The following is a 25,732-nucleotide window of genomic DNA, read 5'->3' on the forward strand; positions in this document are numbered from 1 at the left end:
CCTGTTTTCATGTTGCTAAAAAGTCATGTTTTAATGTTTATTGCATATACCATTAGTCAAGTTACAAGATCATGGTTTTGATTAAGCACTAGCAAAAACTACCCAATGCAATGTCCCAAAGGTTTCAAGGTACAGGATATCAAATATCTAGGATATCCTTAATGGCAACAAGGGAGACACATGCAATATGAATTAAGTGATTAATTGTGAATAGGTAACAAGGATGTCCCATGCTATACTTGCCTTACACACTGATCCTTCGGTAAGCTTTAATCCTTAATGTCCTTCTTCTTCTTCTAGATCACCACATGTATCTCATCGACTGGACACTCGTAGAACACCACACAAACATCCATACACATACATGCATAGAATACAGTTGCATCTATATCAGAACAGTACACCAATCATAGAAAAATAAGTAAAAGAGATTGATATACGATTCTACGTATCACTACGAACACACAGTCGCGAGAGGCATACTAATCAGAGCTACGGTTGAAAAGTTACAACTTTAGAGAGATTTGCTTAATACGTGGAAAAGAAAACTATAGGCTTCTTTTATGTTAACCGTATGAATTCATATATAAAAGATATTTTACAAATAATATAGATTAAATTAAGTCAATTTTAGATTTAAATTATAAAACTAAAGAAGAACAAATCATATTTTGTTTATAAAATCTAGTTGCATAATCATTAATCAAGATATGATTTAAACCATATTATTTTAGAAATAACAATATAGTAAACACTATTATTAACATGTAGATCTCGTCACTACGAATCTAATGCAACTTGAACGGACTATTTCGGAGTTAGAATGAATAAGTTATGATTTAAACAAGTTTTGCTTTAGTTAAATAATAGATTAAATCTACCCATGAATTCCAAGTGTTGAAAACATGCCTAACAGTTGTATAAACACGTAGAAAACATAAATACGATCCTAACGCAATTTGAACGGGTCAAATCAGACTTAAAACACAAAAGTTACGCATGAAATAAGATTCAGTGGCATTTCTATAAATAACTCGAACTCATTTTGAATTAAAACAATTAAAATCTGAATTTAAACGGTTATTGGACTAGGCGCACTAATTCTGGAAACTATAGGGTCCTAAACGAATAAAAACTGGGCCTAAAAGAAATCATTTTGAACTGAATTGGACTGTGGGTTAATTCACCGAAAACAGGGGGGCTATTCTGCAAAACCGCGTGGCTTGACTGCGGGTTTGACCGCTCACTGGCTAGACAGACACGTGGTGGCCGGGGATTGGTGCGGTGCACCACATGGGTGTGGGCGCTACTGACTTGGCGGGGTGGACCGAGTCCATGGGTCCTGGTGGACCGGTTACACAGCGAATAGGTATACTCTAATCGTGACCATCCGTGCTAGATCTAACGGCGCAGGGTGCTTGGGAGGATCTCCACCGGCTACGTAGTCCCATTAGCGAGCCCTCCATGGCCGACGGTGACTGTTGTTTGTCGATATGGCATTCTAGTGCATGAATCGACGAATGGAGAGCATGGGTAGGTGGAGGAGCTCATCGCGATGCGTCTAGAGGTGATTGCGGCGTTCGGGGAGGCTCGGAAGGGGCGGTCGTCGACGACGGCGATGACTAGAGAGAGAGGGAGGGTGCAAGTGAGGGAAATCCAAGCGATTCAAGACCAATTCGAGAAATTAGGGGTACCTATGGCTGCGTCGGGTCATGGCGAAGCTCCGAGGCGCATTGGCGACGTTGATTCAGTACCGGAGCAGCGAGGCTACGGCAGCGGTGGTGAACTTTGAGCGGTGAACGGAGAAGGGGCAGAGGGGAGGGCTCAGCTCAGGTCTTATAGGCAGGGGAGAGGCACAGGAAAAAGGAAGGGAGCGGGCAGGATGGTCTCCTGCCATGTGTGGGTGACAACGACTGCTTGCCTTGCATGGCCGCGCCATTGCCGGGAGCAAGAAAGGAAAACACATGCGCGGGGAAGGAAAGGGAGGTGGTGGCTGATGGGCGGGACCAGTAACACAGCGAGAGGGAGGGAGAGACAGCGCGTGCGGGTGGATTGATTACCTTGCTTGCTTGCGCGGAGGGCCGGTGAGTTGCCGTCTTGGCGTGCGCCATTGGTGGGACGACGGAAGGAAAGAGCAGGGGAAAGAAGGAAGGGGAAGAAGAAGGGAGCAGGTCGGCTGATGCGCGTGCAGCCGAAGGTGTTTGCAGGCATGGGCGCTAAAGGCTGAGCGCGTGCGGTGCGGGGCAGTGGGCCACTGAGCAGAGTGGGGCGCCAGCTGGGCTGCGGTGCTGCGGTGCGCGTGGAAGAGGGAAAGGGAGGGGAGACGTGCGCTGGGCGACGACGCATGTGGGCCGTAAGCAGTGGGCTGGGGCTGGCAAGAGCAGGCCGGGCGTGTGAGGGAGGGAAGAGGGAGTGCGGCTGGGCCAATCAGTAGGCCAGCAGGCCAAGTGGAGGAGGGAAAGGGAGAAAAGGGCCGAGCCGGTTCCTGGGTTGGGCTGAAAATGAAGAAAGATAATTTTTTTTTTCAAAATCCTTTTCTATCTCCAATTTCTTTTTCTTTTCTTAATTCAAAATAATTTCAAATATGAACCGAATCAAGTATAAATATGATTTAAAATACACTTTTTGATTCAAACATAAATGAACCAATTTTGGGTAAGTTTTCTGAGAATAACTTTTTAAGTTCTTACATTTTCCAATTCCTTTTCTTTCTTTTCTTTTATTTCAAAGCCATTTTCAATTTCATTTCAAAAGCATTTTAACCATTTTGACTTTTCAATTAAAACCACTCAACCAATAAAATCCAATGCAATGGCATGTATGCTCAAACATGTTGCTACCTTATGATGTATTTTAATTTAATGAAAAATTTTATTTCCTATATTTCATGTGCACAAAAATTCCAACTTAAATCATTTTAACTCTATTTCAAAAGCGGCAATTTTTAAGGTGTTATAGGGACTAACTTCACTGGAAAGAAGTTCCTAGACTTCAGTAATGGATATAACATCAGGATCGACTAGGCCTCGGTCAAGCACCCACATACTAATGGTTAGGTCGAGCGTGCCAACGGCATGGTCCTCCAAGGAGTTAAGCCACGCATCTTCGATCGACTCAACAAGTACGCCGGGCGATGGGTTGCGGAGGTCCCAGCGATCCTCTGGAGCCTGAGAATAACCCAAACCGATCCATAGGGTTTACACCCTTCTTCCAGGCCTACGGAGCTGAAGCAGTACTACCCTCTGACCTCGACCATGGTGCCCCAAGAGTGAAGGCTTTCGACCACGATCGAGCTGCAGAGGCTCAGCAAGATGCAGTCGACCTACTCGAGGAGGCCCATGAGACAACTGTCATCTGCTCCGCTCACTACCAACAAACTCTCCGTAGGTACCACAAAAGGAAGATCAAGGGGAGGATCCTTGAAGTCAGTGATCTCGTACTCTAGAGAACCCAATCAACGAAGAAAAAACACAAACTCTCTCCACCATGGGAAGGACCCTATATGGTGACCAAAGTGATCCGATTGGGCACCTACTGACTGAAGGACGACAACACCAATGTTCTCACCAACACTTGGAACATTGAATAGCTACGTCGTTTTTCCCCTAAATTTGGTCTTGTAGCTTTTTAGTCAACACTTGCTCCTGTAAAGCACCCTAGCCCAAACACTTTTATCCCGAGTCGCTCGGGGCTCCATGAGGGTACAATACTAAATACTATCTCTCTTTTTTACTATCACATGGTAAACAACTTCGTCTCCAAACAGAAGCGCATTCCATTCCTTTGATTGCCCTACGTGACTTTGTTCTTACTCCTAACCGAACGCGCCCCACCACGACCTACGGTTACGAGCAGCCGAGCCCCATGGGCCATGCCTAGGTTCTTAAAAGCTACAGTCTATGGAACTAATGGGCAGGTGCAAAAAAGAAAGAATAAAAACAAAAGTTATGCTAGGATAAAAAACAAGGAACGAATAGTGGTTCTTTCATAAGAACAGAACTGATGTATTCATTGATACAAAAACTGTTCACATGGGGGCTCACCCACGAACTCAACTATTATATTTTCTAACTACTTCTACTCCAAATACTACTGCAGCCGCTCGACGACATCGCCTGACGCCAAAGGAGAGGCCATGGCACACGCCGCCGGACATAACCACCGCCATAGGGGCCCCACCCGGTTCCGCTCCCTTGACTTCGGCGAGCACAACAGGTACCTCAATGGACCTACCCGATTCCACTCCCTCGACTTCGGCAAGCGCAATAGGTACCTCAAGGGCGTCGCACCCATAGATGCTCAGCAGAAGAGCATGGAGCGCTAGACCTTCTCATGTAGTTGAGGTAGCTCCTAGGTAGGGACGCTGCTACCAAGGTATGGCCGCCATGGCTAGAAGAGATCTCATCAAACTTTATGAACTGGCCAACTTGAGTAGCTACAGGCACTTCCCCTCCGACAAGGCTCACCTGGTGAAGATCCATTGGAAAAAATCCCCACAAGGCTCCCACCTAAAAAAGGCCTCACAGATGAATCCAGCGTGCCACCTCCTTTGGCAGAAGCCACCCCCTCTCAGGCAAAGATGGCCAACACAACCTCAGGCAGCCTCTAGCTCAACATCATGCTCTGGATTCATAAAAGAATTTGTAAGTCCTCCCCCTCACTTACCCTCTCTCTCACTTATGAACCGCTATGGCATATAGGCACTCTCGGTGAGGACGAAGAAGGAGGAGAGGCAATAGTTGGAGAACATGCAAAGGACTACAACGAAAAGCCCTCTCTTTCCCCCTATTTAAGGAGGAAATGCGATAGCTGAAGAAGGGCAAAAGATCAGAGCGAAAAACTCTCTCCCTTCCCGCATTCAATGCGGATGGGAAACGATGGGACGCACCCTGACTGATGGGACGCACACTGACCGACGAAACGATGCCTAGTCAAATGGAACAATGCCTGGTAAGATAGGATGTGGCCTAGGTATGGCCCACCACTACCGCACGCCGAGCGCAAAAAACCAAAGCATCACCATGTAGGCGGCTTTCTGCCTCCCCAGGCGGGACTTAAAAAAACCCAAACAACGGGATCTCCGCTAGGAGAGACCATCGGGCTTCCTAAGTTGATCGAATGGCTCAGAAAAACACATTGAGGGACAGGTAAGGAGCAAAGAGATGCCCCATGTAGACCATGCTGACTCTGTCACAAACGACGAGCATGGGTCCTGGTTGGACATTTCCGATTGGAGCTCTTCAAACCCCGTCACTCGAGTCATCAAGGTAATACTACTGACCCCAGCTATTCCTTTATATAATCATTCATACATTCATTCATTCCATACGCCCGTGCCCCCCGGATGATTTGGGCCCTGAACCACCTAGGGGCTCAAGAACTAAGGCATCGCACATGTGGCAAAATGCATCACAATGCTTCGTGTTGCGTCATGAAGTAGCAGTTGCCTCATTCAACATGAGCAACGACCGACCATGGTTCAAAGGCTGGCCCACGAAGGGCTTGAAACCACCCCATGTCAAACATAGTAATGGAGATGGGGATCCCGGTCTTCCGTCAGGTGATGGTAACTATCGTTGTGGCGGAGAGTGACACACCGATCTGGCTTCAGATCGAAAGATCGAACCCTGCAATCTTAGCACCACAACTCCTCTGGTTATCAATTGAGTCATGGACCAGGTTGACCTCACCAAGAAGGCTAATCCTTGCCTACGCAATGAAGAACACAAGCAAGAACAAGAAAGAACGCAACCAAATTGCAGATGAATGATTAAACTCATGAAGTTGGGGTCTCATAAACCGATGAACGGCGAAACTATTCTTAACAGATTAATCTAAGCAAAATCCAAACTCTAATGGAGGGGCGGCGGCTGTTTATGAAGACTCTAGGGTCGTGAAAGACCCCTAGACGCGCCCCTAATGGGCCCAAACTTGATACATGGTCCAACAGACCAAAAGACGATGTCGCAGCACCCTGGCAGATTCTGGATGCTAACTTGTTTCAATTATTCCTGTTGATTCTGAACAGGTTTTGATGTGAAACCACTTGGATTGGCTTCCTTATCAAATTATATTTCCATCCATATGTGGATCATCGAAAACGGAGTCTAGATACGTCCTGGGTGACCAGTTTAAGGCAGACTATTCCTGGAGGCCGAGGCAGACTCAAATTCTTGTTGGACTGGGCCTCCGGCTTGTGTTGGACATCCTTGCTGGTCATCATCACCTCCACCACTTCTTCTAAGTCCTTCATGATGCTCTCCAATGTTCCTAAGCAAGATAACATCATTAGGTAGTAGTCTATTCTCAAAAATATGAAAAGTATCGCTTAAGAACGAGCTCACCTCTAAATTGAGTTGTCGCTTTCGAGCCCGGGTCATTGGACCTTGCATGACGGTTGGAGGATCAGCAGGTACCTCTGAAGAAGTTTCAAGCTCATCTCAAGCTCATCTTCTTCTCCCAAATAAAGTTTCAAATCTCTCCCTCTTAAATTGGAGTCATCCTTGACTCAAGCTCATCTTCTTCTCCCAAATAAAGTTTCAAATCTGCAATGTTAAAAGTGGGACTAACCTCGAACTCGGGTGGCAATTCAAGTTTGTAGGCATTATCATTTATTTTCTCAATGATCTTATAAGGACCAGCTGCTCTTGGCATTAATTTAGACTTACGTAGCTTAGGAAATCTATCTTTTCTTAAATGTAACCAAACCAAATCACCCGGTTCAAGTTTAATCTCTTTTCTACCTTTACTACCAGCAATTCTGTACTTTTCATTCATGCTTTCAATATTTGCTTTAGTTGTTTCATGCAACTTACAAATAAAATCAGCACGCTCTCTAGCATCACTATGTATTCTCTCAGTGGTAGGTAAAGGCAAAAGATCAATAGGAGCACGGGGGTTAAAACCATACACTACCTGAAAAGGACTTACCTTGGTAGTGGAATGTTCTGCCCTGTTATATGCAAACTCCACATGCAGCAAACACTCTTCCCACATCTTCAAATTGCGCTTCAAAATGGCTCTCAACATGGTGGACAATGTTCATTTCACAACCTCAGTTTGCCCATCAGTTTGGGGATGACATGTTGTAGAAAACAGCAGCTTGGTCCCCAATTTATTCCACAACGTGCGCCAAAAATGACTCAAGAATTTTGCATCGCGATCTGAAACAATAGTAGAAGGCATACCATGCAAGCGAATGATTTCTTGAAAGAAAAGGTCAGCAATATGAACAGCATCGTTGCTCTTATGATAAGGAATAAAATGTGCCATCTTAGAAAAACGATCAACCACCACAAAAATACTATCCCTCCCCCTCTTAGTCCTTGATAATCCCAACACAAAATCCATAGATATATCTGCCCAAGGAGTAGAAGGAACAGGAAGAGGCATATACAAACCATGTGGGTTCAACCGCGACTTAGCTTTTTGACATGTGGTACACCGAGCCACATACCGCTCTACATCTCGCCTCATCCTTGGCTAAAAGAAGTGTGTGGACAACACCTCCTCCGTCTTCTTAGCACCAAAATGTCCCATCAATCTGCCTCCATGTGCCTCCTACAACAACAAAAGATGAATGGAACCAACTAGAATGCATAGGCAGTTAGCTCTAAACAAAAACCCATCGCTGATCATAAACTTATTCCATGTGCGTCCCTCTCTACAATTAAGCAACACATCCTTAAAATCAGGATCAAGCGCATATTGTTCTTTAATGGATTGAAGACCAAAAATCCGGCAATCAAGTTGGGACAGCAATGTATATCTTCTAGGACAAAGCATCAGCAATCACATTATCCTTCCCTTTCTTGTGTTTGATAATATAAGGAAAAGATTCAATAAATTCAACCCATTTAGCATGCCTATGATTCAGATTATTTTGAGAGCGAAGATACTTAAGCGATTCATGATCAGAATGAATAACAAATTCTTTAGGCCACAAATAATGATGCCACGTCTTCAAAGAATGAACAAGTGCATACAATTCTTTATCATACGTGGAATAATTAAGAACAGGACCATGCAATTTTTCGCTAAAGTAAGCAACTGGTTTACCATCTTGCATCAAAATACCACCAATGCCAACTCCACTAGCATCACATTCTAGCATAAAAGTCCTACCAAAATTTGGAAGTTGCAGCAATGGTGCATGTGTAAGCTTGTCCTTCAAAGTGTCAAAGGAATCCTCTTGTGCCTCTCCCCAATGAAACACCACTCCTTTCTTCGTCAACTCATGCAATGGGGCAGCAATGGTGCTGAAATCTTTGACGAAGCGGCGGTAGAATCCTGCAAGACCAAGAAAACTCCTCACCTGTGTGACGGTTTGGGGAACCGGCCAGCTCTTTATGGCTTCAATTTTCATCTCGTCCACCTCAATTCCCTGTGGAGTTACAACATAGCCAAGAAAAGAAACTCAATCCGTGCAAAAGATGCACTCCTCAAGGTTACCAAATAAACGTGTATCACGTAAAGCATTAAAAACAGCACGTAAGTGATCCATATGTTCATCAAAAGACTTGCTGTAAATCAATATATCATCAAAGTAAACTACCACAAAATGTCCAATAAAAGCTCTTATAACCTCATTCATTAAGCGCATGAAAGTGCTAGGTGCATTTGTTAAACCAAAAGGCATTACTAACCACTCATACAACCCGAATTTGGTTTTAAACGCAGTTTTCCATTCATCTCCAAGTTTCATTCTAATTTGATGGTAGCCACTTCGCAAGTCAATCTTAGTGAAAATTATAGAACCACACAACTCATCTAGCATGTCGTCTTGCCTAGGAATAGGATGATGATACCAAATAGTAATATTATTGATGGCTCTACAATCAACACACATACGCCAACTTCCATCTTTCTTAGGAACCAAAAGTACAGGAATGACACAAGGACTAAGGCTTTCACATACATACCCATGGTCCAAAAGGTCTTGGACTTGTCGCTGAATTTCCTTAGTCTCCTTAGGATTGGTTCGATAAGCAGCACAGTTGGGCAAGGTTGCTCCTGGAATCAAATCGATTTGATGTTCTATCCCTCTCATAGGTGGCAGCCCCGGGGATATCTCAGCTGGAAAAATGTCCTTATATTCCTACAAAAGGTTAGTGATAGCAGGAGGTACCGAACTAACAATATCATCAAGTGAAAACATAGCTCGTTTGCATACCAAAGCATAGCAAATATCATCGTCAGAAATTTCAGCAAAGTCACATTTTGTTGCAAGCATAACACCACCCTTCAATTTAATCCCCTCAACCTTAGAAATAGATGTAGTCTTATCCTTTTTAGGTGAGAAAATAGAATTAGCAACTTGCTGATTTTTAGATTGAACATCATTGAAACTAGCAGCGCGTTCTCTATCAGCTTGTACAATTTGAGCAGGGGTCAAAGGTACCAAAGTAATTTTCTTTCCTTTATGCACAAAAGTGTATTTATTACTTCTACCATGGTGTGTAGCATCATTATCATGTTCCCAAGGACTGACCCAATAAAAGTGAACAAGCTTGCATAGGTACCACATCACAATCAACCGAATCAGCATAAGAACCAATGGAAAATGAAACTCTGCAAGTTTGTGTTACCTTTGCTTTACCAGAATCATTTAGCCACTGAATATGATATGGACGTGGGTGTGGGCATGTGGTCAAGCCAAGCTTCTTGACTAAATTAGAACTCACCAAATTGTTGCAGCTACCTCCATCAATAATGACACATGCTCGACGGTCGCGGATGACGAAGAAAATCTGGAACAAGTTATGGCGTTGTAGCTTCTTAGGTTGCTGGACTTGTGAGCTGAGCACCCACTGTACAATGATGCTCCTATAGGACGCCGTGGCCTCGTCACCAAGGACTTCGCCGTCCTCCTCATCTGCATCTTGGTCTTCTTCATCCTCAATGTCAGAGGTGCTGATGTAACCATCTTCTGTAGCAATATATGCCCACAGACTTGGGCAGTCCTTCTGCACATGGCCAATGCCATGGCAGCGGTGGCACTGAATACTCGAAGTGCGTCCCATCGATGCAACGGATGACGAACTCTTGGTAGGCACCTGCAAAGAATTTTTACCTGAATCTGAAGGTCGTGCGGGAGGTGCCTTAGGTGTAGCGGAAACTCTAGAGGCTGTTGGTCACTTGCTCGCTGGTGGAGGCGTTCGAAAAGTGGTTGGCTTGGTTAGCCCCCAAAGATGGTGCCGAGCATGGCGTGTATGTGTTGGTGCTGACCTTGCTCTTGCCCTACTGTTCACGCCCCTGCAATTCCTTTTCTACAAGCATAGCAAACTAAAACAACTGGTTGACAGTGTTAAATTCTTTATAATCAATAATGTCCTGAATCTCATGCCTCAAACCTGAATAAAAACGACAAATGTCATCTTCGTTTCCCTCCACAACACTACAGCGCATCAATCCCTTTTGGAGCTCACCATAGTAATCCTATACAGATTTATCTCCTTGTTCTAAACGCATCAATTTCTTACGCAAGTCTCTATGATAAGGAGGAACAAAATGATCACGCATAGCTACCTTAAGTTCTTCCCACGTACTAGGTAAAGCATCCTGTGTAGCTAGCCCATTCCACCAAATAATAGCAAAATCCTTAAACTCACTAGTAGTTTGTCTAACTCTATGCTGCTCAGGTACAAGGTGGGCACTAAACTTTTGTTCTACCGTCATCTCCCAATCAAGATATCCCTCAGCATCATAATGACCCAAAAAAGATGGTATTGTGAACTTAATTTTAGCATAAGGATCATCGGGCACACGGTGATTGTTACCTTGACGGTGGTGGTGGACACCACCCATACCTGTCATGTTGCAGCGAAGACGTTGTCATAATCTCTCTTGTCGGACAGCTGCTCGACCTATGTTTCTAGCGGCATCATGCACCATGTCTTGACCATCGGTGTTGCTGCCGGAAACGTCGTTGTTGCCCACCACAAAGGTTTCCAACTCAGTAACCTTGTCAGTTAGCGTGGAAATTCGCTTGTCCAATCCCTCTATGCTATTGTCAATGTTGGGTTCAATGAGTGTGTCAGTGATGGCCTTCCTGATGGCCTCATTCATCCTTTTCTGGGCATCCTCTACAATAGCTTGTAGTTGTTCTTGGCTGGCACACTCATTGAAACCCTTAGGATTGTTATCTTTAGTCTAATCACCTCCTGCCATTGTAAACACAAAAACAGGAACAAACAGTGAAAGTTATCCCTACCAAATGACTACGTGGTTATAGTGGTGTTACTTTTCACAGCAAGTGGAATCATCTTACCAAGCTCTTACCAAGTTTTTACCAACGCAAGCAGTGGGCGATACAACTGGTGGCTGGTTCGTGATACCTGTGAGGTAGTGGTACCGAGATTGCAAGACCCTTTGTCTGTACTGATCTAAAGAATTTATGGAGCTTGGAAGGCAAACAAAGAGTAATATGTATATCTGGCACACAAGTCAGTAACAGAAAGTAATACTAAATTATAGTCCAAAGTACGTGTTCTCGTTGCTGGTCTAAAGTGTTGCAAGTACCAGGTTGTGACAAAAGTATGGTGGATAGCAAGGTGATAGGTATGAGAAAAACAAGTATGGTGGATGGAAATAGCAACACAAACAAGGAACTAGACAGCACACGCAAACATAGCTCACTTTGGTCTTGTCTATGTGCTCCTCTAGATATTGTTCCTCTTTTGCCCCTATCTTTTTTTTCTATTTTTTGGGCTATCGTTGTTTTTTTGGGAAATTTCAAAAAAATTTTTTGATATTTTTCCTTTACTTAGGAGCACAAAAGAAGTAACCACAGAAAATATGAGCTCAAACAAGTGTAAGACGTGGCCTGTGGAATTTTTAGAAAACTGGATCAAAATCGCCAAAAACCTTGTGACCACGAAACGAGGATCTTGTGACCACTTTTTGACCAATCTAAAAATTCCAAACCCTAGCGCTGTAAGGGATGGACGGATCCAAAAAATTTTCTGATCAATTTGCATATATGGAACGTCAAAAACGGAGTTCGTATGCGAAAACTGGACTAGTTTTAAGAATTGGCTCCGAATTAGAGGATAAAACGGGAACAATGTGTGCAAAATTGGTCACAACAGCCAAGATTTGATGGAAACGATGGGGAAAAACACACGAACTGGACTCTAACACGACCTAACCAGCAACAAGACCTCAACCATGACACAAACTCAACACGACGGACTCTAAAACTGAAATATGCAAAGGCTATGGCGCGGAAGGTTCTAGGATAGGAAAAACGAGTATGGCACTGGACTATGGGACGAATACGAAACACTCAAACTAGGGAATAAAAGTGAACCTGATGGTATACCTTAGCTCTGATTACCACTTAATGGAGACAGGGATCCCGATCTTCCGTCAGGTGATGGTAACTATCGTTGTGGCGAAGAGTGACACACCGATCCAGCTTCAGATCGAAAGATCGAACCCTGCAATCTTAGCACCATAGCTCCTCTAGTTATCAACCAAGTCACGGACTAGGTTGACCTCACCAAGAAGGCTAATCCCGGCTTGCGCAACGAAGAACACAAGCAAGAATAAGAAAGAACGCAACCAAATTGCAGATGAATGATTAAACTCACGAAGTTGGGGTCTCACAAACTGATGAACAGCGAAACTGTTCTTAACAGATTAATCTAAGCAAAACCTGAACTCTAATGGAGGGGCAACGACTATTTATGAAGACTCTAGGATCATGCAAGACCCCTAGACGCGGCCCTAATGGGCCCAAACTCGATACATGGTCCAACGGACCAAAAGACGGTGTCGCAGCACCCTAGCAGATTCTGGACGCTGATTTGTTTCGACGATTCCTATTAATTCTGAACAGCTTTTGACGTGAAACTACTTGGATTGGCTTCCTTATCAAGCTTTCCATCCATATGTGGATCATCAAAAATGGAGTCTGGATACATCTTGGGTGACCAGTTTAAGGCAAACTGGTCCTGGAGGCCGAGGCAGACTTGAATTCTTGTTGGACTGGGCCTCCGGCTTGTGTTGGACGTCCTTGCTAGTCATCATCACCTCCACCACTTCCTCTAAGTCCTTCATGACCCTCTCCAATGTTCCTAAGCAAGATAACATCATTAGGTAGTAGTCTATTCTCAAAAATATGAAAAGTATCGCTTAAGAACGAGCTCACCTCTAAATTGAGTTGTCGCTTTCGAGCCCAGGTCATTGGACCTTGCATGACGGTTGGAGGATCAGCGGGTACCTCTGAAGAAGTGATTTCCTCATCACATAGCCAGGGGAGAAAACATAGATGAGCCCCATGCGGCCCTCGCCCAGTCTGCCCCAAAGCAGACAGGGTCATCTAAACCTTCTCGTTCGATCCTAAACCTCTCGCCAAGCCCACAAAATCTCCATCTAGGGGAGGCCAGTAGGCCACCCGGGTCGGACTCTAGAATGACCCAGGCATCTACCAGGTTGTAGGTAAAGAAGTAGTGGAATGTCATAAGAGGGCATTTGTCGACCCTGTCATGAATGACGGACCCGTATTCCACTCTATCATACCCGTTAGCGAGCTCACCGAGCAGCATCGCTCGAGCCCGAAACGATCATGGCAAGCAACAAAACTCAACCCCTCCGGTTGTGAGAAACTGAGGATATGGTAACACACACAACTCAAACTGACTCCTACCAAAGCCCAACGGGGCTCGGGGGCTCAAAACATCCAAAAACCTAGGTCTACAACCCCGAACTTGCCCCATCCCTCGGCTACGCTTTGACTACACACCAAACACCTGGGTCTACGACCCCAAACTCGCCCCATCCCTTGACTAGGCTTTGACTACACACCAAACGTCTGGGTCTGCAACCCTAAATTCGCCCCATCCCTTGGCTATGCTTCAACTGCATGCCAAATGCCTAGGGTCTATGACCCCAAACTTGCCCCATCCCTTGGCTATGCTTCGACTACACACAAAACGCCTGGGTCTATGATTTTGAACTCGCCCCATCCCTTGGCTACACCTCGACTGCACTCCTAAATGCCTAGGTCTGTGACCCTGAACTCACCCCATTAGGATCCGCGAGCTACACCTCGCTCGATCCCTAAACTAACCGACTAACTGCCTCGGCTGTGTGGGCTGCACCAAGGCTAGGATGCATGACTCTGACTCACCCGATCCCATGACATGCACCAACGCCAGGACCTGCGAGCTCCATCTCATATGATCCCTAAACTAACTGTCTCGCCCGATCCCACGGCGTGCACCGACGCCAGGATCCACGAGCTCAACCTCGCCCGACAACAAAACTAACCACCTCGGTAGTGCAATGATGCCTTGGTTGACGACTCCATCTCAACTAAAAAACACGCACACACGACCGCTAAAAAATACCCCCCAGACGATTCTGCCCAAATCACCTGGGGGCTCGGGGGCAACACCCACTGGGAGCGCTCGTGTGCACCCGCTGATGAAACAAAACTTCCCCTGCTAGCAACACAAAAAACTCCCCAGATGATTCTGCCCAAATCACCAAGGGCTACACCCGCGGGTGTGCTCACATGCACCCATTGTCAAGACAAATAATCCCCTAGACGATTCTACCCGAATCGCCTAGGGGCTCAGGGGCTCCTGTCGGGTTCATAAACCTAGGGTCCCTCACGGACCGGCTTCCCAAACAAAAGCTCGACCCAGCAGGCAACGTTGCAAACAAACACACAACTCATGGGCTGGCCCAAATTACCTAAACGATAGGCCAGAAGGGCAATCCAATCACCGACTGAACGGTCTAGCTGAGGAGGAACGATGCCTATTTTCCAACTCTAGCCCACCTCTCCGACTGGAGCACTTGCTTTGATCTCCAGCCTGCCTTCAGGCGGCCTCTCTGACCAGAAGGCCTGGCTAAAGCACTACTTCCAACTCTGACCCGTGTCTCCGACTGGGGATGCACCAAACCCCTGCTCACTACTCTTCTCCAACTAGCGCATTCAGAGCCGACTAGGGACTAACCGACCGGTGATGCCCGCTTGGTAAGGACCAGGGAACGGACAGAGAAAGTAAGGCAGGGCGCACAAGTCAAACCGCAATACTAGGGATCATACCCTGTGCACCTACCAGGTAGTACCCTACGACCCTCTTGGCACAACAGAGCCAAAGCAGTATTATAGGCGTCGACATTTTCCCCTACAGTATTGTGGGCGCCTACAACTCCCACATGGTAAGGCTCCCCCACGTGCCTCTAGGCATCAACAGTGTTATGGGTGTCGACATTAATCGTACTAGGCGAATATGGTAAATCCCTTGCATGTCTCCAGGTATCAATAGTGTCGCAGGCGCCAACGTCTGCCATACCTGAAGAAGACAACTCAACCTCCCACGTGCATCTAACATTCAATAGTATTGTGGGTGCCTACCATCATCCTGTATCCGTCAGTGTGGGCAGCAAGACTTAGCAGCGAATGTACTCCCTCCCTCTCACTTGTAAGGCCATCCCCTTCATCTATAAAAGGGGATGCACTCTCTTCCAACAGATAGGTTGATTCAGATCGATCAAGTTCACTACTACACAACAACCGAACCACCAGGTTCAAACCACGAGCACACACTCGAACACTTAGCTCATAGCGGGGCTTTTGTCACTCTCAGCCCTTCCGACCAGAGTCCGACTGGACCTCTTGTACCCCCCCCATCTTCCTCCTTCTCGTTTGTAACTCCACTGCAAACTTCGAGCACCTAGGCTCAGGAATAAAGTCACCGACCGACTCAAACTAGACATAGGGCATGTTGTCTGAACTAGTATAAACCATGTGTCATTGAGTGCTAGGCCACCTCCTGATCACAACGTATGACAAAACTACAAATATTTACGTGTTGGTCACTTTCTGCACCGATAGGAGTAGTTGAAGAGATATACTAGCACATATGCATCTGGATCTACACCACCATACAGGCAACCTCATGTATCTCAGGCATGCAAGGAAGATCTTGGACTACGCCCTCACCTCGGTCAGACACGCTCAAATACTTTGCCTCCCCACGCGGAATTGACTCTGTTAGGCTCCGATTATGTCTATTCGCCTATGACTCTGCGTACCCATCCGAGCTGTCAAATAAACCATTTGATCCGTCAAGTGAGCTGCTAAGCAAGCTGACCAGACTACTCAGTTCTGATCGCCTGCCGCGTCGCAATGATCGCCGTGAAGAACACATTACAACGACAATGACTGCTGCCATGATGATAGGCCAGAAAGCTCGAGGGCCAGGCAATTTCATCGCCGCCGACCAGATGTTTTGTCTAAAGATAAGTACCTTTTTATATATGAATATTTAATAAAATTTTTGCCATGATGTTTCTTCATACTATTCTCTACATGAATATTCTCCAAACGACTTTTCTCTATGTATACCATCTTAAAGATGACATACACTTTCACCTCAATGGCTCCCCGAACAACCACGTTTACGCTTGTGCTCTCTAGAGACGGCTGTAGCACCCGGTTTTAAGAACAAAACCAGATACACACCATATGTGAGCCTAGGAAGTCAAATCTCACATATAGCTACAAATAAGGGTAATATCAAAGGACAATACTTAAATACATAGCGTATTAGTATAAAGAATATAACCTCAGAGTATAGACAATGGAAAGACAACTCCGATCTTCAAGCGAAGTCTCCAAATCCCCAGGGACAACTGACTGGTTGATCACAAGCCTAATTCCTCCATACTCTAGCAATCTGGTACCCATCCGGGATTTTTATCCAAATAATTGAAAATAAAGCAAGCATAAGTACATGTCGTACTCAACAAATATAACATGAGGTTCATGAGGCTCAAAAAGCTGAGACTGGTTAACTACGATTAGCTTTTAATTGTCACAATTTTAGCAAAGGAGTAGCAACAAGTTTATCACAAGCCCATAAACACATGATCAGGTAAACATGAACAATGAATAGCATAAACAGTAATCATTAATGAGCATCTTCATCATCCATATCATTAGTGATCATCTATTCCATAAATGTTCCAAGGTCGCTCGTGATCGTGAGCACGGCTGATATACCAGTTTTACACTCTACAGAGGTTGTTCACTTTCACTGTGAGTCATGATTTACCCTTTCGCCCGAGGTAGCTAATCTCTTGACCCACTTTCAAGGAAGGTCAGGCAGGGTTCACTATGAAGCCTTTCAAAGGTTCGTCTAACAAGTTAGGGCCATTAGATTCACTCGGCAAACAGATGTAGAGCCCCCCTTCCCGATGGCACATTGACACACAACCTATACACATGGGGACAGAGGCCGCTCTATACCCGATTCGGCAAGCCATTCTTACGCCAATAAAGGTAACCTCTAACAAGCTAGAAAAGGTCCTCATACTGAGCTAAAGCCAGAGCCATGTAGCCCTCACAGTTGTACTGTAAGTCCCGGATGATCACTTACAGATAAGTCCTTAGGGAGAGGAATCTAGAGCACCATAAAACAGTCCAATGCTCTAGCCCCCTTGTTCCATGTTGCTAAAAAGCATCTTTTAATGTTTATCGCATATACCATTAGTCAAGTTACAAGATCATGGTTTCAGTTGAGCACTAGCATCATACTACCCAATGCAATACCCCATAGGTATCAAGGTACAAGGTACAAAGTACTAGGAAATCCTTAGTGGTAGTCAAGATAGACACATGCAGTATGAATTAAATGATTAAAGGTGTATAGGATAACAAGGAAGATCCCATGCTATACTTGCCTTAAAACACCGATCCTTTAGGTAAGCTTTAATCTTCAATGTTCTTCTTCTTTTTCTTCTTGATCACCACGTTATCTCACCGACTGGACATAATCATAAAACACCACACAGGCATCCATGCAATCATACACGAAGCAAACAATAGATCTAAATTAGAACAATACACCAATCATCGAAAAATAAGTAAAAGAGTTTGAAACACGATTCTACGCGTCGCTACGATCACACAGTCGCGAGAAGCACTCTAATCGGAGCTACGGTTGGAAAAAAAACGACTACAGAGTTTTATATTATAAAAGAAAAGAGAAGACTATAATCTTGATTTATGTTAATTAGGAAAAACTATGTAAGTAGCATTAATTTAGATTAAACAAATCATATTTATACTTAAAGGCTGAGTTGAAGCTAATCATATTTTATTTATAAATATTTTGATCTCATTTATACCGATTCAACTTTAACTTGCGAATACAAACTGACATGTGAGAACATCTAATCAAATTTGATATGTGTGTTTAGACTAAACATATTATAATTTAGAAATATATTTATGTTAGCAACTATCATGTTAAAAATTATTTGCAAAAGAGCATTGTATATAATTATGTTGCTTTTATTTATAAAAACTAGTTGCATGCATATTAACCAAATTAATATTTAAACATATATATAAAAGTCACAAAGCTTGGACGTTGGACCTTAAAAATCCATGCCATTTCAAGCCGGTCATTTCTAGCTCTTCCTACGATCACTTTTGTCCCGTTTTGCCCGCGTCTCTGATTTTGGTCGATTTTTAAGATGAAGGTTAATTAGCCTGACGCAACGAATCACTCAGAACCGAGCAGCAAGGGAATATCTTGGGTGGACGCTAGTACTAGTATATATATACCATGGTACATACTGAAGAAACCAGCAATTAACTGGCTTTCAGTTTCAGGCGAAGCAGCAGATTTCCAGCATGATCCAGTCGTCAGCACTCAGCACAATCCATGGAGCCTGGAGTTATTAATACTTATACTAATTTGGCGCGCATTGACCACGACATGAAAAACGACGACACTAGCATGTAGTTCACGTCGATACGAATCTAACGCAACTGTAACGACTCGAAACGGACTTAAAACGAATATACGACGACGATATTACGAACCGGTGGTAATTTCGTAATTACCTCGTCTTCATCCTTTGGCCTCCCGTACAGCCACCACACAGCCATGACAACAGTAGCTGCGCAGGGGTGAGCTCGACTTGTTGCACGAAGAAGAGGATGACCGGGCCGGGCAGAGCGGCGACGACGGCAACAACGACGGCGAGGGAAGGAGGGAAAAATATCATTTACTACACGAGGGATTTCCCAAACTAGGGGCTTCCCATACGGTAGTTTTGGTGTGCTTTACCCAAAGGGTTGGTTGATATATATAGGAAGAAAAACTCCCCACATCCACGTCAACTAGCCATATGGTACTAATTGATGTTACCCTCTCCACATTTACTAATGGGCCTAAATAATCATTAAAGCCCATTAGTAAATAAATGCATGGGCCTTTATGATTTATTAGGATTATTGCACATGGGCTTTGAGCGTTGGGAAAAATGAGAGATTTATTATTTTCGGAATTAATTAATTTCTTGGATAAAATAATTCCAGAAAAGTCTAGAATTATCATTCAAGCCGCGAAAAATATTCCGAAAGCTCTAAAAATTCGGGGGAAATTCCCAGAGATATTATGGAACATGATGAACCCAAATATAGTATTTGGAGCTCATAAAAATATTGTTGGGAACTTGGAACATAAAGATTAAGGTGAAGGAGGTTGGAATTAAATTTCAGAAAGAAGCTGAAAAATTCCTAGAGATAAATATTCGTCTCCTAAACGTATAAAAAACACACATTTTGCACATAGAAACATGAGGTGCGACCGGCATGAATGCAACAAACACGTTTCTACCTTATGATAAATTTTAAATTAATCAAAATTTTTATTTTCTATGTTTTCATGTGTACAAAAATTCACAAATAAATCATTTTAACTCTATTTTCAAAAGTGGCAAATTTCGGGGTGTTACAACGGCCTTGTCTCTGGCTTCTCCCTACACGTGCACGAGCGCCTGCCCTCTACGTTATGGGTGGTCGACAGCGGCTCCTCGGTGATGCTTGTCTTCCTACACATACATGAGCTCCAACGCTCCATGTTACGGTTTACAGGCTAGCCGGGGCTGAGGGGCTCAACAAACAAACTAACGGCTCAGGGCAGTTTATATTAAATATAAACACATATCCAAAAGAAAACTTAGTGTTTACAATATATTTAAGATATTCTTCATCAACTCACCGACCAGCCCTGTTCTCACTTGCATTACCAGAAATAGCCCTGTTCTCGATCTCACTCCTACACGTGCATGAGCGCCAGCCCTTCTGCGTTATGGGTGGTCGGCAGTGGCTCCTCGGTGATGCCTGTGCTCTTATGAATAAACGGGTGCTAAGCACTCTACGCTATGGAGTATGGGCTAGTCAGGGCTGGTGATGCGATACAAAACCAACTTATAGGAAGTTACTCATATTTAAAATATAAACACTACATACAAACATAATGTTTATCTATTCCGCTCTGCTACCTTTGTCGCCGAGTTTATATATTTATTTTTACATCATGTACTACCCATTCTACATATTTATTGTAGGATCATCATTCGGGTGGTCGCACCACCTAGCCTTCGGACTTCTTCGCTAATCATCTGGTCGGACCGCTAGGTTCATGGACTTTGTTGCCGACCAGTTGGTTAGACTGTTCGGCATTCACTTCTACTCGGTGCTCACTTCATCGCCGACTATTTGGTTGGGCTACTCGGTGCTCGATTCTTCGCCAACCAACTGGCCAGATTGTCTGTCGCTTCATCGTAAGCTACGCTGGGGGCTCGCTAGCTAAGTTGGGGACTCCACAACATTTGGATTGTTCGTCGCTTCATCATCAGCCATGCTAGGGGCTCACCAGCTAAGCTAGGGACTCATCGGTGTTTGGATTCTTCATGCAAGCGTCGCCAGCTAAGCTAGGGACACCCTTGGCGGTCAGATCTTGCTATGTCTCATCAGTGTGCTATCAACTTGCTCCATGCTATTTGGATCAGGGTGCTGATCTTGGGTAACACATCTAGGGTCTTGATACACACATGACAGATGACATTGGCAAGCTTTTAGGCTTATTTTCTTTGACCCTGCTACAAGATTTATTTCTTCATCTTCAAGCAGGCTCGGGGACTAAGTGGCTACACTTCACCTGGTGGTGAATGTAGTGCTCTTTTCTTGATTTATCCTCTTTATTGACTAAGTCATGGATGATTCCTCGCAAACGGAGTCTAAGTGGCTACACTTCACCTAGAGAATTTTTCAATTTAATCTTGAGCCCCTTACATCGTTCCGGCAAACCTTACTTGGCTAAGTCCGAGATCGATTAACCTGTTAAACTGGTCGGCTCCTACTTTCATCGCTCAAGTCACCGATTACATTGGTCGACTATGACTTTCACCGCCGCTCAGGTCACCGGTTTAACTAGTCGGCTTCGGCTTTCACCTCCTAGGTCACTAGTTTAACTGGCCGGCTTTGACTTTGACTGCCTAGGTCACCAGTTTAACAGGTTAGCTTCGATTTTCATCATCTAGGTCATCAGCAAAACTGATCGGCTTCATGTTAAACTGCTCAGACTTGATCAAGACAGCGTCACCAAGCGGATACAAGATGTTTGGGGTCTAGCTATGGGGGATATGACCCCCGATATCCATAGGACAAGACATGAGCCGCACCATCAGAGGTGGCCCAGCCCACAAGATCAAGGCGTGCAGCATACGACACTTGTCGGCGTGCACCGCAAGGCTACAAAAAGATATTGTAATACCAAATAGGATATTTTTCTTATAACCCTACCCCTCTAGAGTTTATAAGGAAGAGCAGGGGTCCCCTAGATGAGATATATCCAATCTGATACGCAATCAATACAAAATAATAGAGCATAGGATGTAGGGTTTTATATCACATTGACGGCCTGAACCTGTATAAATCTTGTATCTTGTATCTTTGTTATCATCCAGTTCCTGATCATGCGCACCCCACCGATCATTTACTACCATGAGTATACCCCTCGATAGACTACCGACTAGATTTCATCGACTAACAACTAGCTCTGATACAGGACTACCTTACTACTATACAATATATCGGCACAAGTAATAGGCTAAATGTGATAAGGGGTCTACTAGGAAACAAGGGGTCTACTAGGTAGTTGGTTCGACACGATCTCTCTACATCATGATCTTCTCCACATGTGTTGCTTGTTCTATAGCAGCCAACTAACCCACGACATTAATAGCTTGGCCACTATCTTATGAAGTGTGCATCCTTACCATAGCAATGGCCTTCAGTGGTAGTAGTGTACAAAAGGTCCTACTCTATGCCCCATGGCATGTTCTTCAATTAGCTCATTTGCTGCTACTGCATCAAATGCCCTAATCAGGTGGTTTCTTGCTCGCTTTGACACTAGGACCTAGCAAGTTGTTTCATTCTATGCTTGGTGCACCTTCATAGGCCTTCATTTGCTGCCTTGCCATCCATGTTTTGTCCACCATTTTTGCACATCAATCTCTAGGGGTTAGAGCCACTAGGACTGGCTACCCTACCACAACAAAAGTCCTATCAACGATGTTGGTTCCTGGAGCATCCACCACACCTAGGTCAAGATCGACTACCTAAGCCGTTAAGCTCGACATGATCAAGCTGAGTTGTAGGTCCTAAATGAATGGCATTCTTGCAACCCTGAGTAGTCGCCTTAGTGTTCAACTGTGCAACTATATCCAAGGTGGACTCTAGTGGGGTATACTCTATAGATAGAATGATGTCATTCAAAAGAACCCCATGGGAGAGTGGAGAAGCAATGCTCCCTATTGATTTCCCACATGCACATGTTTGCTAGCTGCCTAGCATGGGGTCCCAATTAGGGCTGGGTATTGAGCCAGCTCAGCTCGGCTCGGTCCAGCTCGAGCTGGCTTGTTAGGCTAATGAGCTATCTTGTCTTGACTCGTTAATATTACGAGCTAGAGGGTCAGCTCAGCTCGGCTCGTTAGCGAGCTCGAGGTGGCTCATTTAGCTCACGAGCTACTAAAAAAGTAGGACACACATGTTTATAATATTCATGCCACAATAATTCTAGAAGGTGACATCCACCATTATGCAACCATACATGATTAATACATATCAGGTTTATCAAAAGTATCAACCATGCAACATAGTTGGTCCATCCATGATCCATATAGTTCCAGCATACTTACTAGTTGCTTGCCACCATAGGCTTAGGAAAGTCCACATATTCAATGTCAGCATCATCATCTTCTCCCTAGAAAACAATCCATAAATCAACATTTAAGTACCACAATAATTATAAAATCAAAATTCATATGAAATAGCTAAAAATAAGGATTACATATCAATGGAATAGGTGTACACTTCTAGGTCAGCATCATCATCTTCTGCATTCATGGTCGTGGGCTGATAGGCCTCAGCTTGTTTGAGCTCAAGAGTAGCTCGCGAGCTGGCTTGTTAAAATAGCGAGCTAGACTTCTAGCTCAGCTCGTGAAAAAGTTAAAACAAGCCAAGCCAAGTCGAGCCGAACACTAGTCGAATGAGTTGGCGAGCCACGAGTATTTTGTCCAGCCCTAGTCCCAATCCATCCTAGAGTAGTAGGGATCAACCTACATACTGTCATGCAATAAAAAATCTAGTGTTGGATTAGGATGTAGTGGTTGTGGAGGTAGGACCCCACAATTGGTCATAGAGCTCCATTGATAAGCACGAAGCCAAGGCCCACCTTTGATATATTGTGGAATTTGTCATGAGTCCGCTGTCCACACTACAACTCATGCCCACTCCTGTCATCACCAAGATAGGCTTGCCATTATTGTCCTCTTCTGTGTGTACTTGTTTGTCATAGTGTAGGACACAAGTTGGTGAGCGCAAACTATGACGGTCTTAGTCTACGTCATCACATAGTGGTAGGTCCCCTGCATGTTGAGAGTTTGGGATAGAGCATTGTAGGCTCCTTCTGCAATCCTTTCCATAGCCTAGCACCAATGTTTGGCTAGTGAGCGTGTTCACTAATCCTTTCCTTCTCCATGGTGGTCACCACCCCTGATATGGCAAAAAAGATTGAGCTCCTAGCGTCCATGCTTTATTAAGCAGAGAAGGCCTTTTCTCTACTCATGATCCTCATACTCATCTTGCTGGCCTCACTGAATATGTGGCCGTGGAGCTATACAACCTGAGTTCCAAGCTAGAGTGAAGTGTTCATTTAGCACCCAAAGAATCCAGTTGTAAAAGTTGTGGATACGTAGGCACTCACCAGAATTAGAGGACTCCAAAGATGAAAAGCCACTCTAATGAGAGCTTGTACTATGAATGCGCAACAGGCACTAGTCTCATGGAAGTTTAGATAGATGAGTAGGTCCAATACCTCCTTGTTCTTTTGCACATTATTCCTAGCTTGCTTTGGAGCTTGGCCAAGTGGCCAATGTGCTATGGGAATATGGACATCCTCTTGGACTATGAAAGAAAGTTGGGCTCTGCATCCAAACCCACCACTAAAACACATCCATGGCATCCTAGAAAAAGGTTCTAGTCCTAATCCAACCAAGCAAACAATTCTCCCCTAGCACGTCCTTAGCCACCAAGCCGTTCCACATGCATGCACTGGTAAGTTCTCGATGGCAACACAGACATGGTATACCACCAAGTGATCTCCATGTCATGGATGGATATCGAATTTGATTCCCTCTATGTGTATCGTCCCAACATGGAGAGCCATACCACACTACATGGGGTAGTTAACAAGGGCAAGGAAGTTTTTCGGGTGGCGGGATACATTTGAATCAAGGCACACATATCATGTTAATGACCACTTGTGTGATAGCCATGGTAGGGGAATGCTCCCACTATGTAGCATGGGCCACCATTAGCATTGCCCTTGTGTGGTTCTTGGTGATCTCTTATGTCTTGGATTAGGAGGAAAGCACTATCCAAGCCCTTCACTGCGTAGTTCTTGTGGCATATTTGCAAAATAGGGCATTGTCTTCACTTTGACACTTTGCTCGACCCCACTATAAATGGAAGAGGTGGGAAGAACAACTGATTTTGGATTAAAGGTGAGGCAAGAGTGAATGGTGGCTTAGAAAACAGTGGACAAGTGTGGATTAGGGAGGGCAGTGTGCGTGCAACACCCTAAAATTTGCAAGATTTTTAAATAGGCGAATTTGATTTATTTATGCAATTTGGGAGCATTTAAACTTAGAAAAAAATAATAACTTTTGTTAAAATTAAAATCAACTATAAGGTCTAGCTACATGTTTGTGCATTCATGCTGATGCATACTTATTTTTGTGATGCTGATCAAAATTGCAAAAGGATTTAAATTTGAATTAAATTTGGTTTTGAAAATGTGTTTAAGCAAAAGAAAATGGATTTTCTCTCTCTCCCTCTCTTGGATTCTAGCTTGCTGGCCAATTTCCAGCGCCAGCCTAGGTCTCTGGAGCCTAGCTCCACTCCATCCAATTACCCAGGCCTGACTCCCCTCCCATGACCCAACAAGCAGGCCAGCCCATCAAGCGGTGTGGGCGTCGCTCCCCTCTCCCTTGCTCTGTCTCACTATCAGCCCGACGCCGCACCTTGAGCCACTGATGCCCTGAGCCCGCTTGTCAGCCATCTTCTTCCTCGAGTCATCATCGACATAGACTCTATTCCGCTAGGACTCTGTTGCTGCCTCGATTTCCATGGAGTTTGGCATGACCCGCACGCCGAGGCTCTCATAAATAGCAGCCTCATGTCCGCGCTACCTCCCTATTCCACCCTAGTGTCAGCCGCCGCCTCTAATCGTACTTGCAATGCAGTCACAAATCTAGCTCGTCGCCGTCGTCTTTGTTTCGACAAGTTCGTTGCCTTGCTGTCTTCGTAAGCTAGCCGTCAAGCTTTGTCTCGAGTTCACGAAGTTGCTGG

The 25,732-nt window shown here is 44.6% G+C and overlaps 1 pseudogene; it reads right to left on the bottom strand.

The window, feature by feature from the left end:
- The window catches only part of LOC136495930 (uncharacterized), a 51,332-nt pseudogene that overhangs the window by 13,289 nt on the left and 12,311 nt on the right, over window positions 1-25,732 (bottom strand).

This window comes from Miscanthus floridulus, chromosome 12 (assembly GCF_019320115.1).
Source record: "Miscanthus floridulus cultivar M001 chromosome 12, ASM1932011v1, whole genome shotgun sequence".
NCBI lineage: Eukaryota > Viridiplantae > Streptophyta > Magnoliopsida > Poales > Poaceae > Miscanthus > Miscanthus floridulus.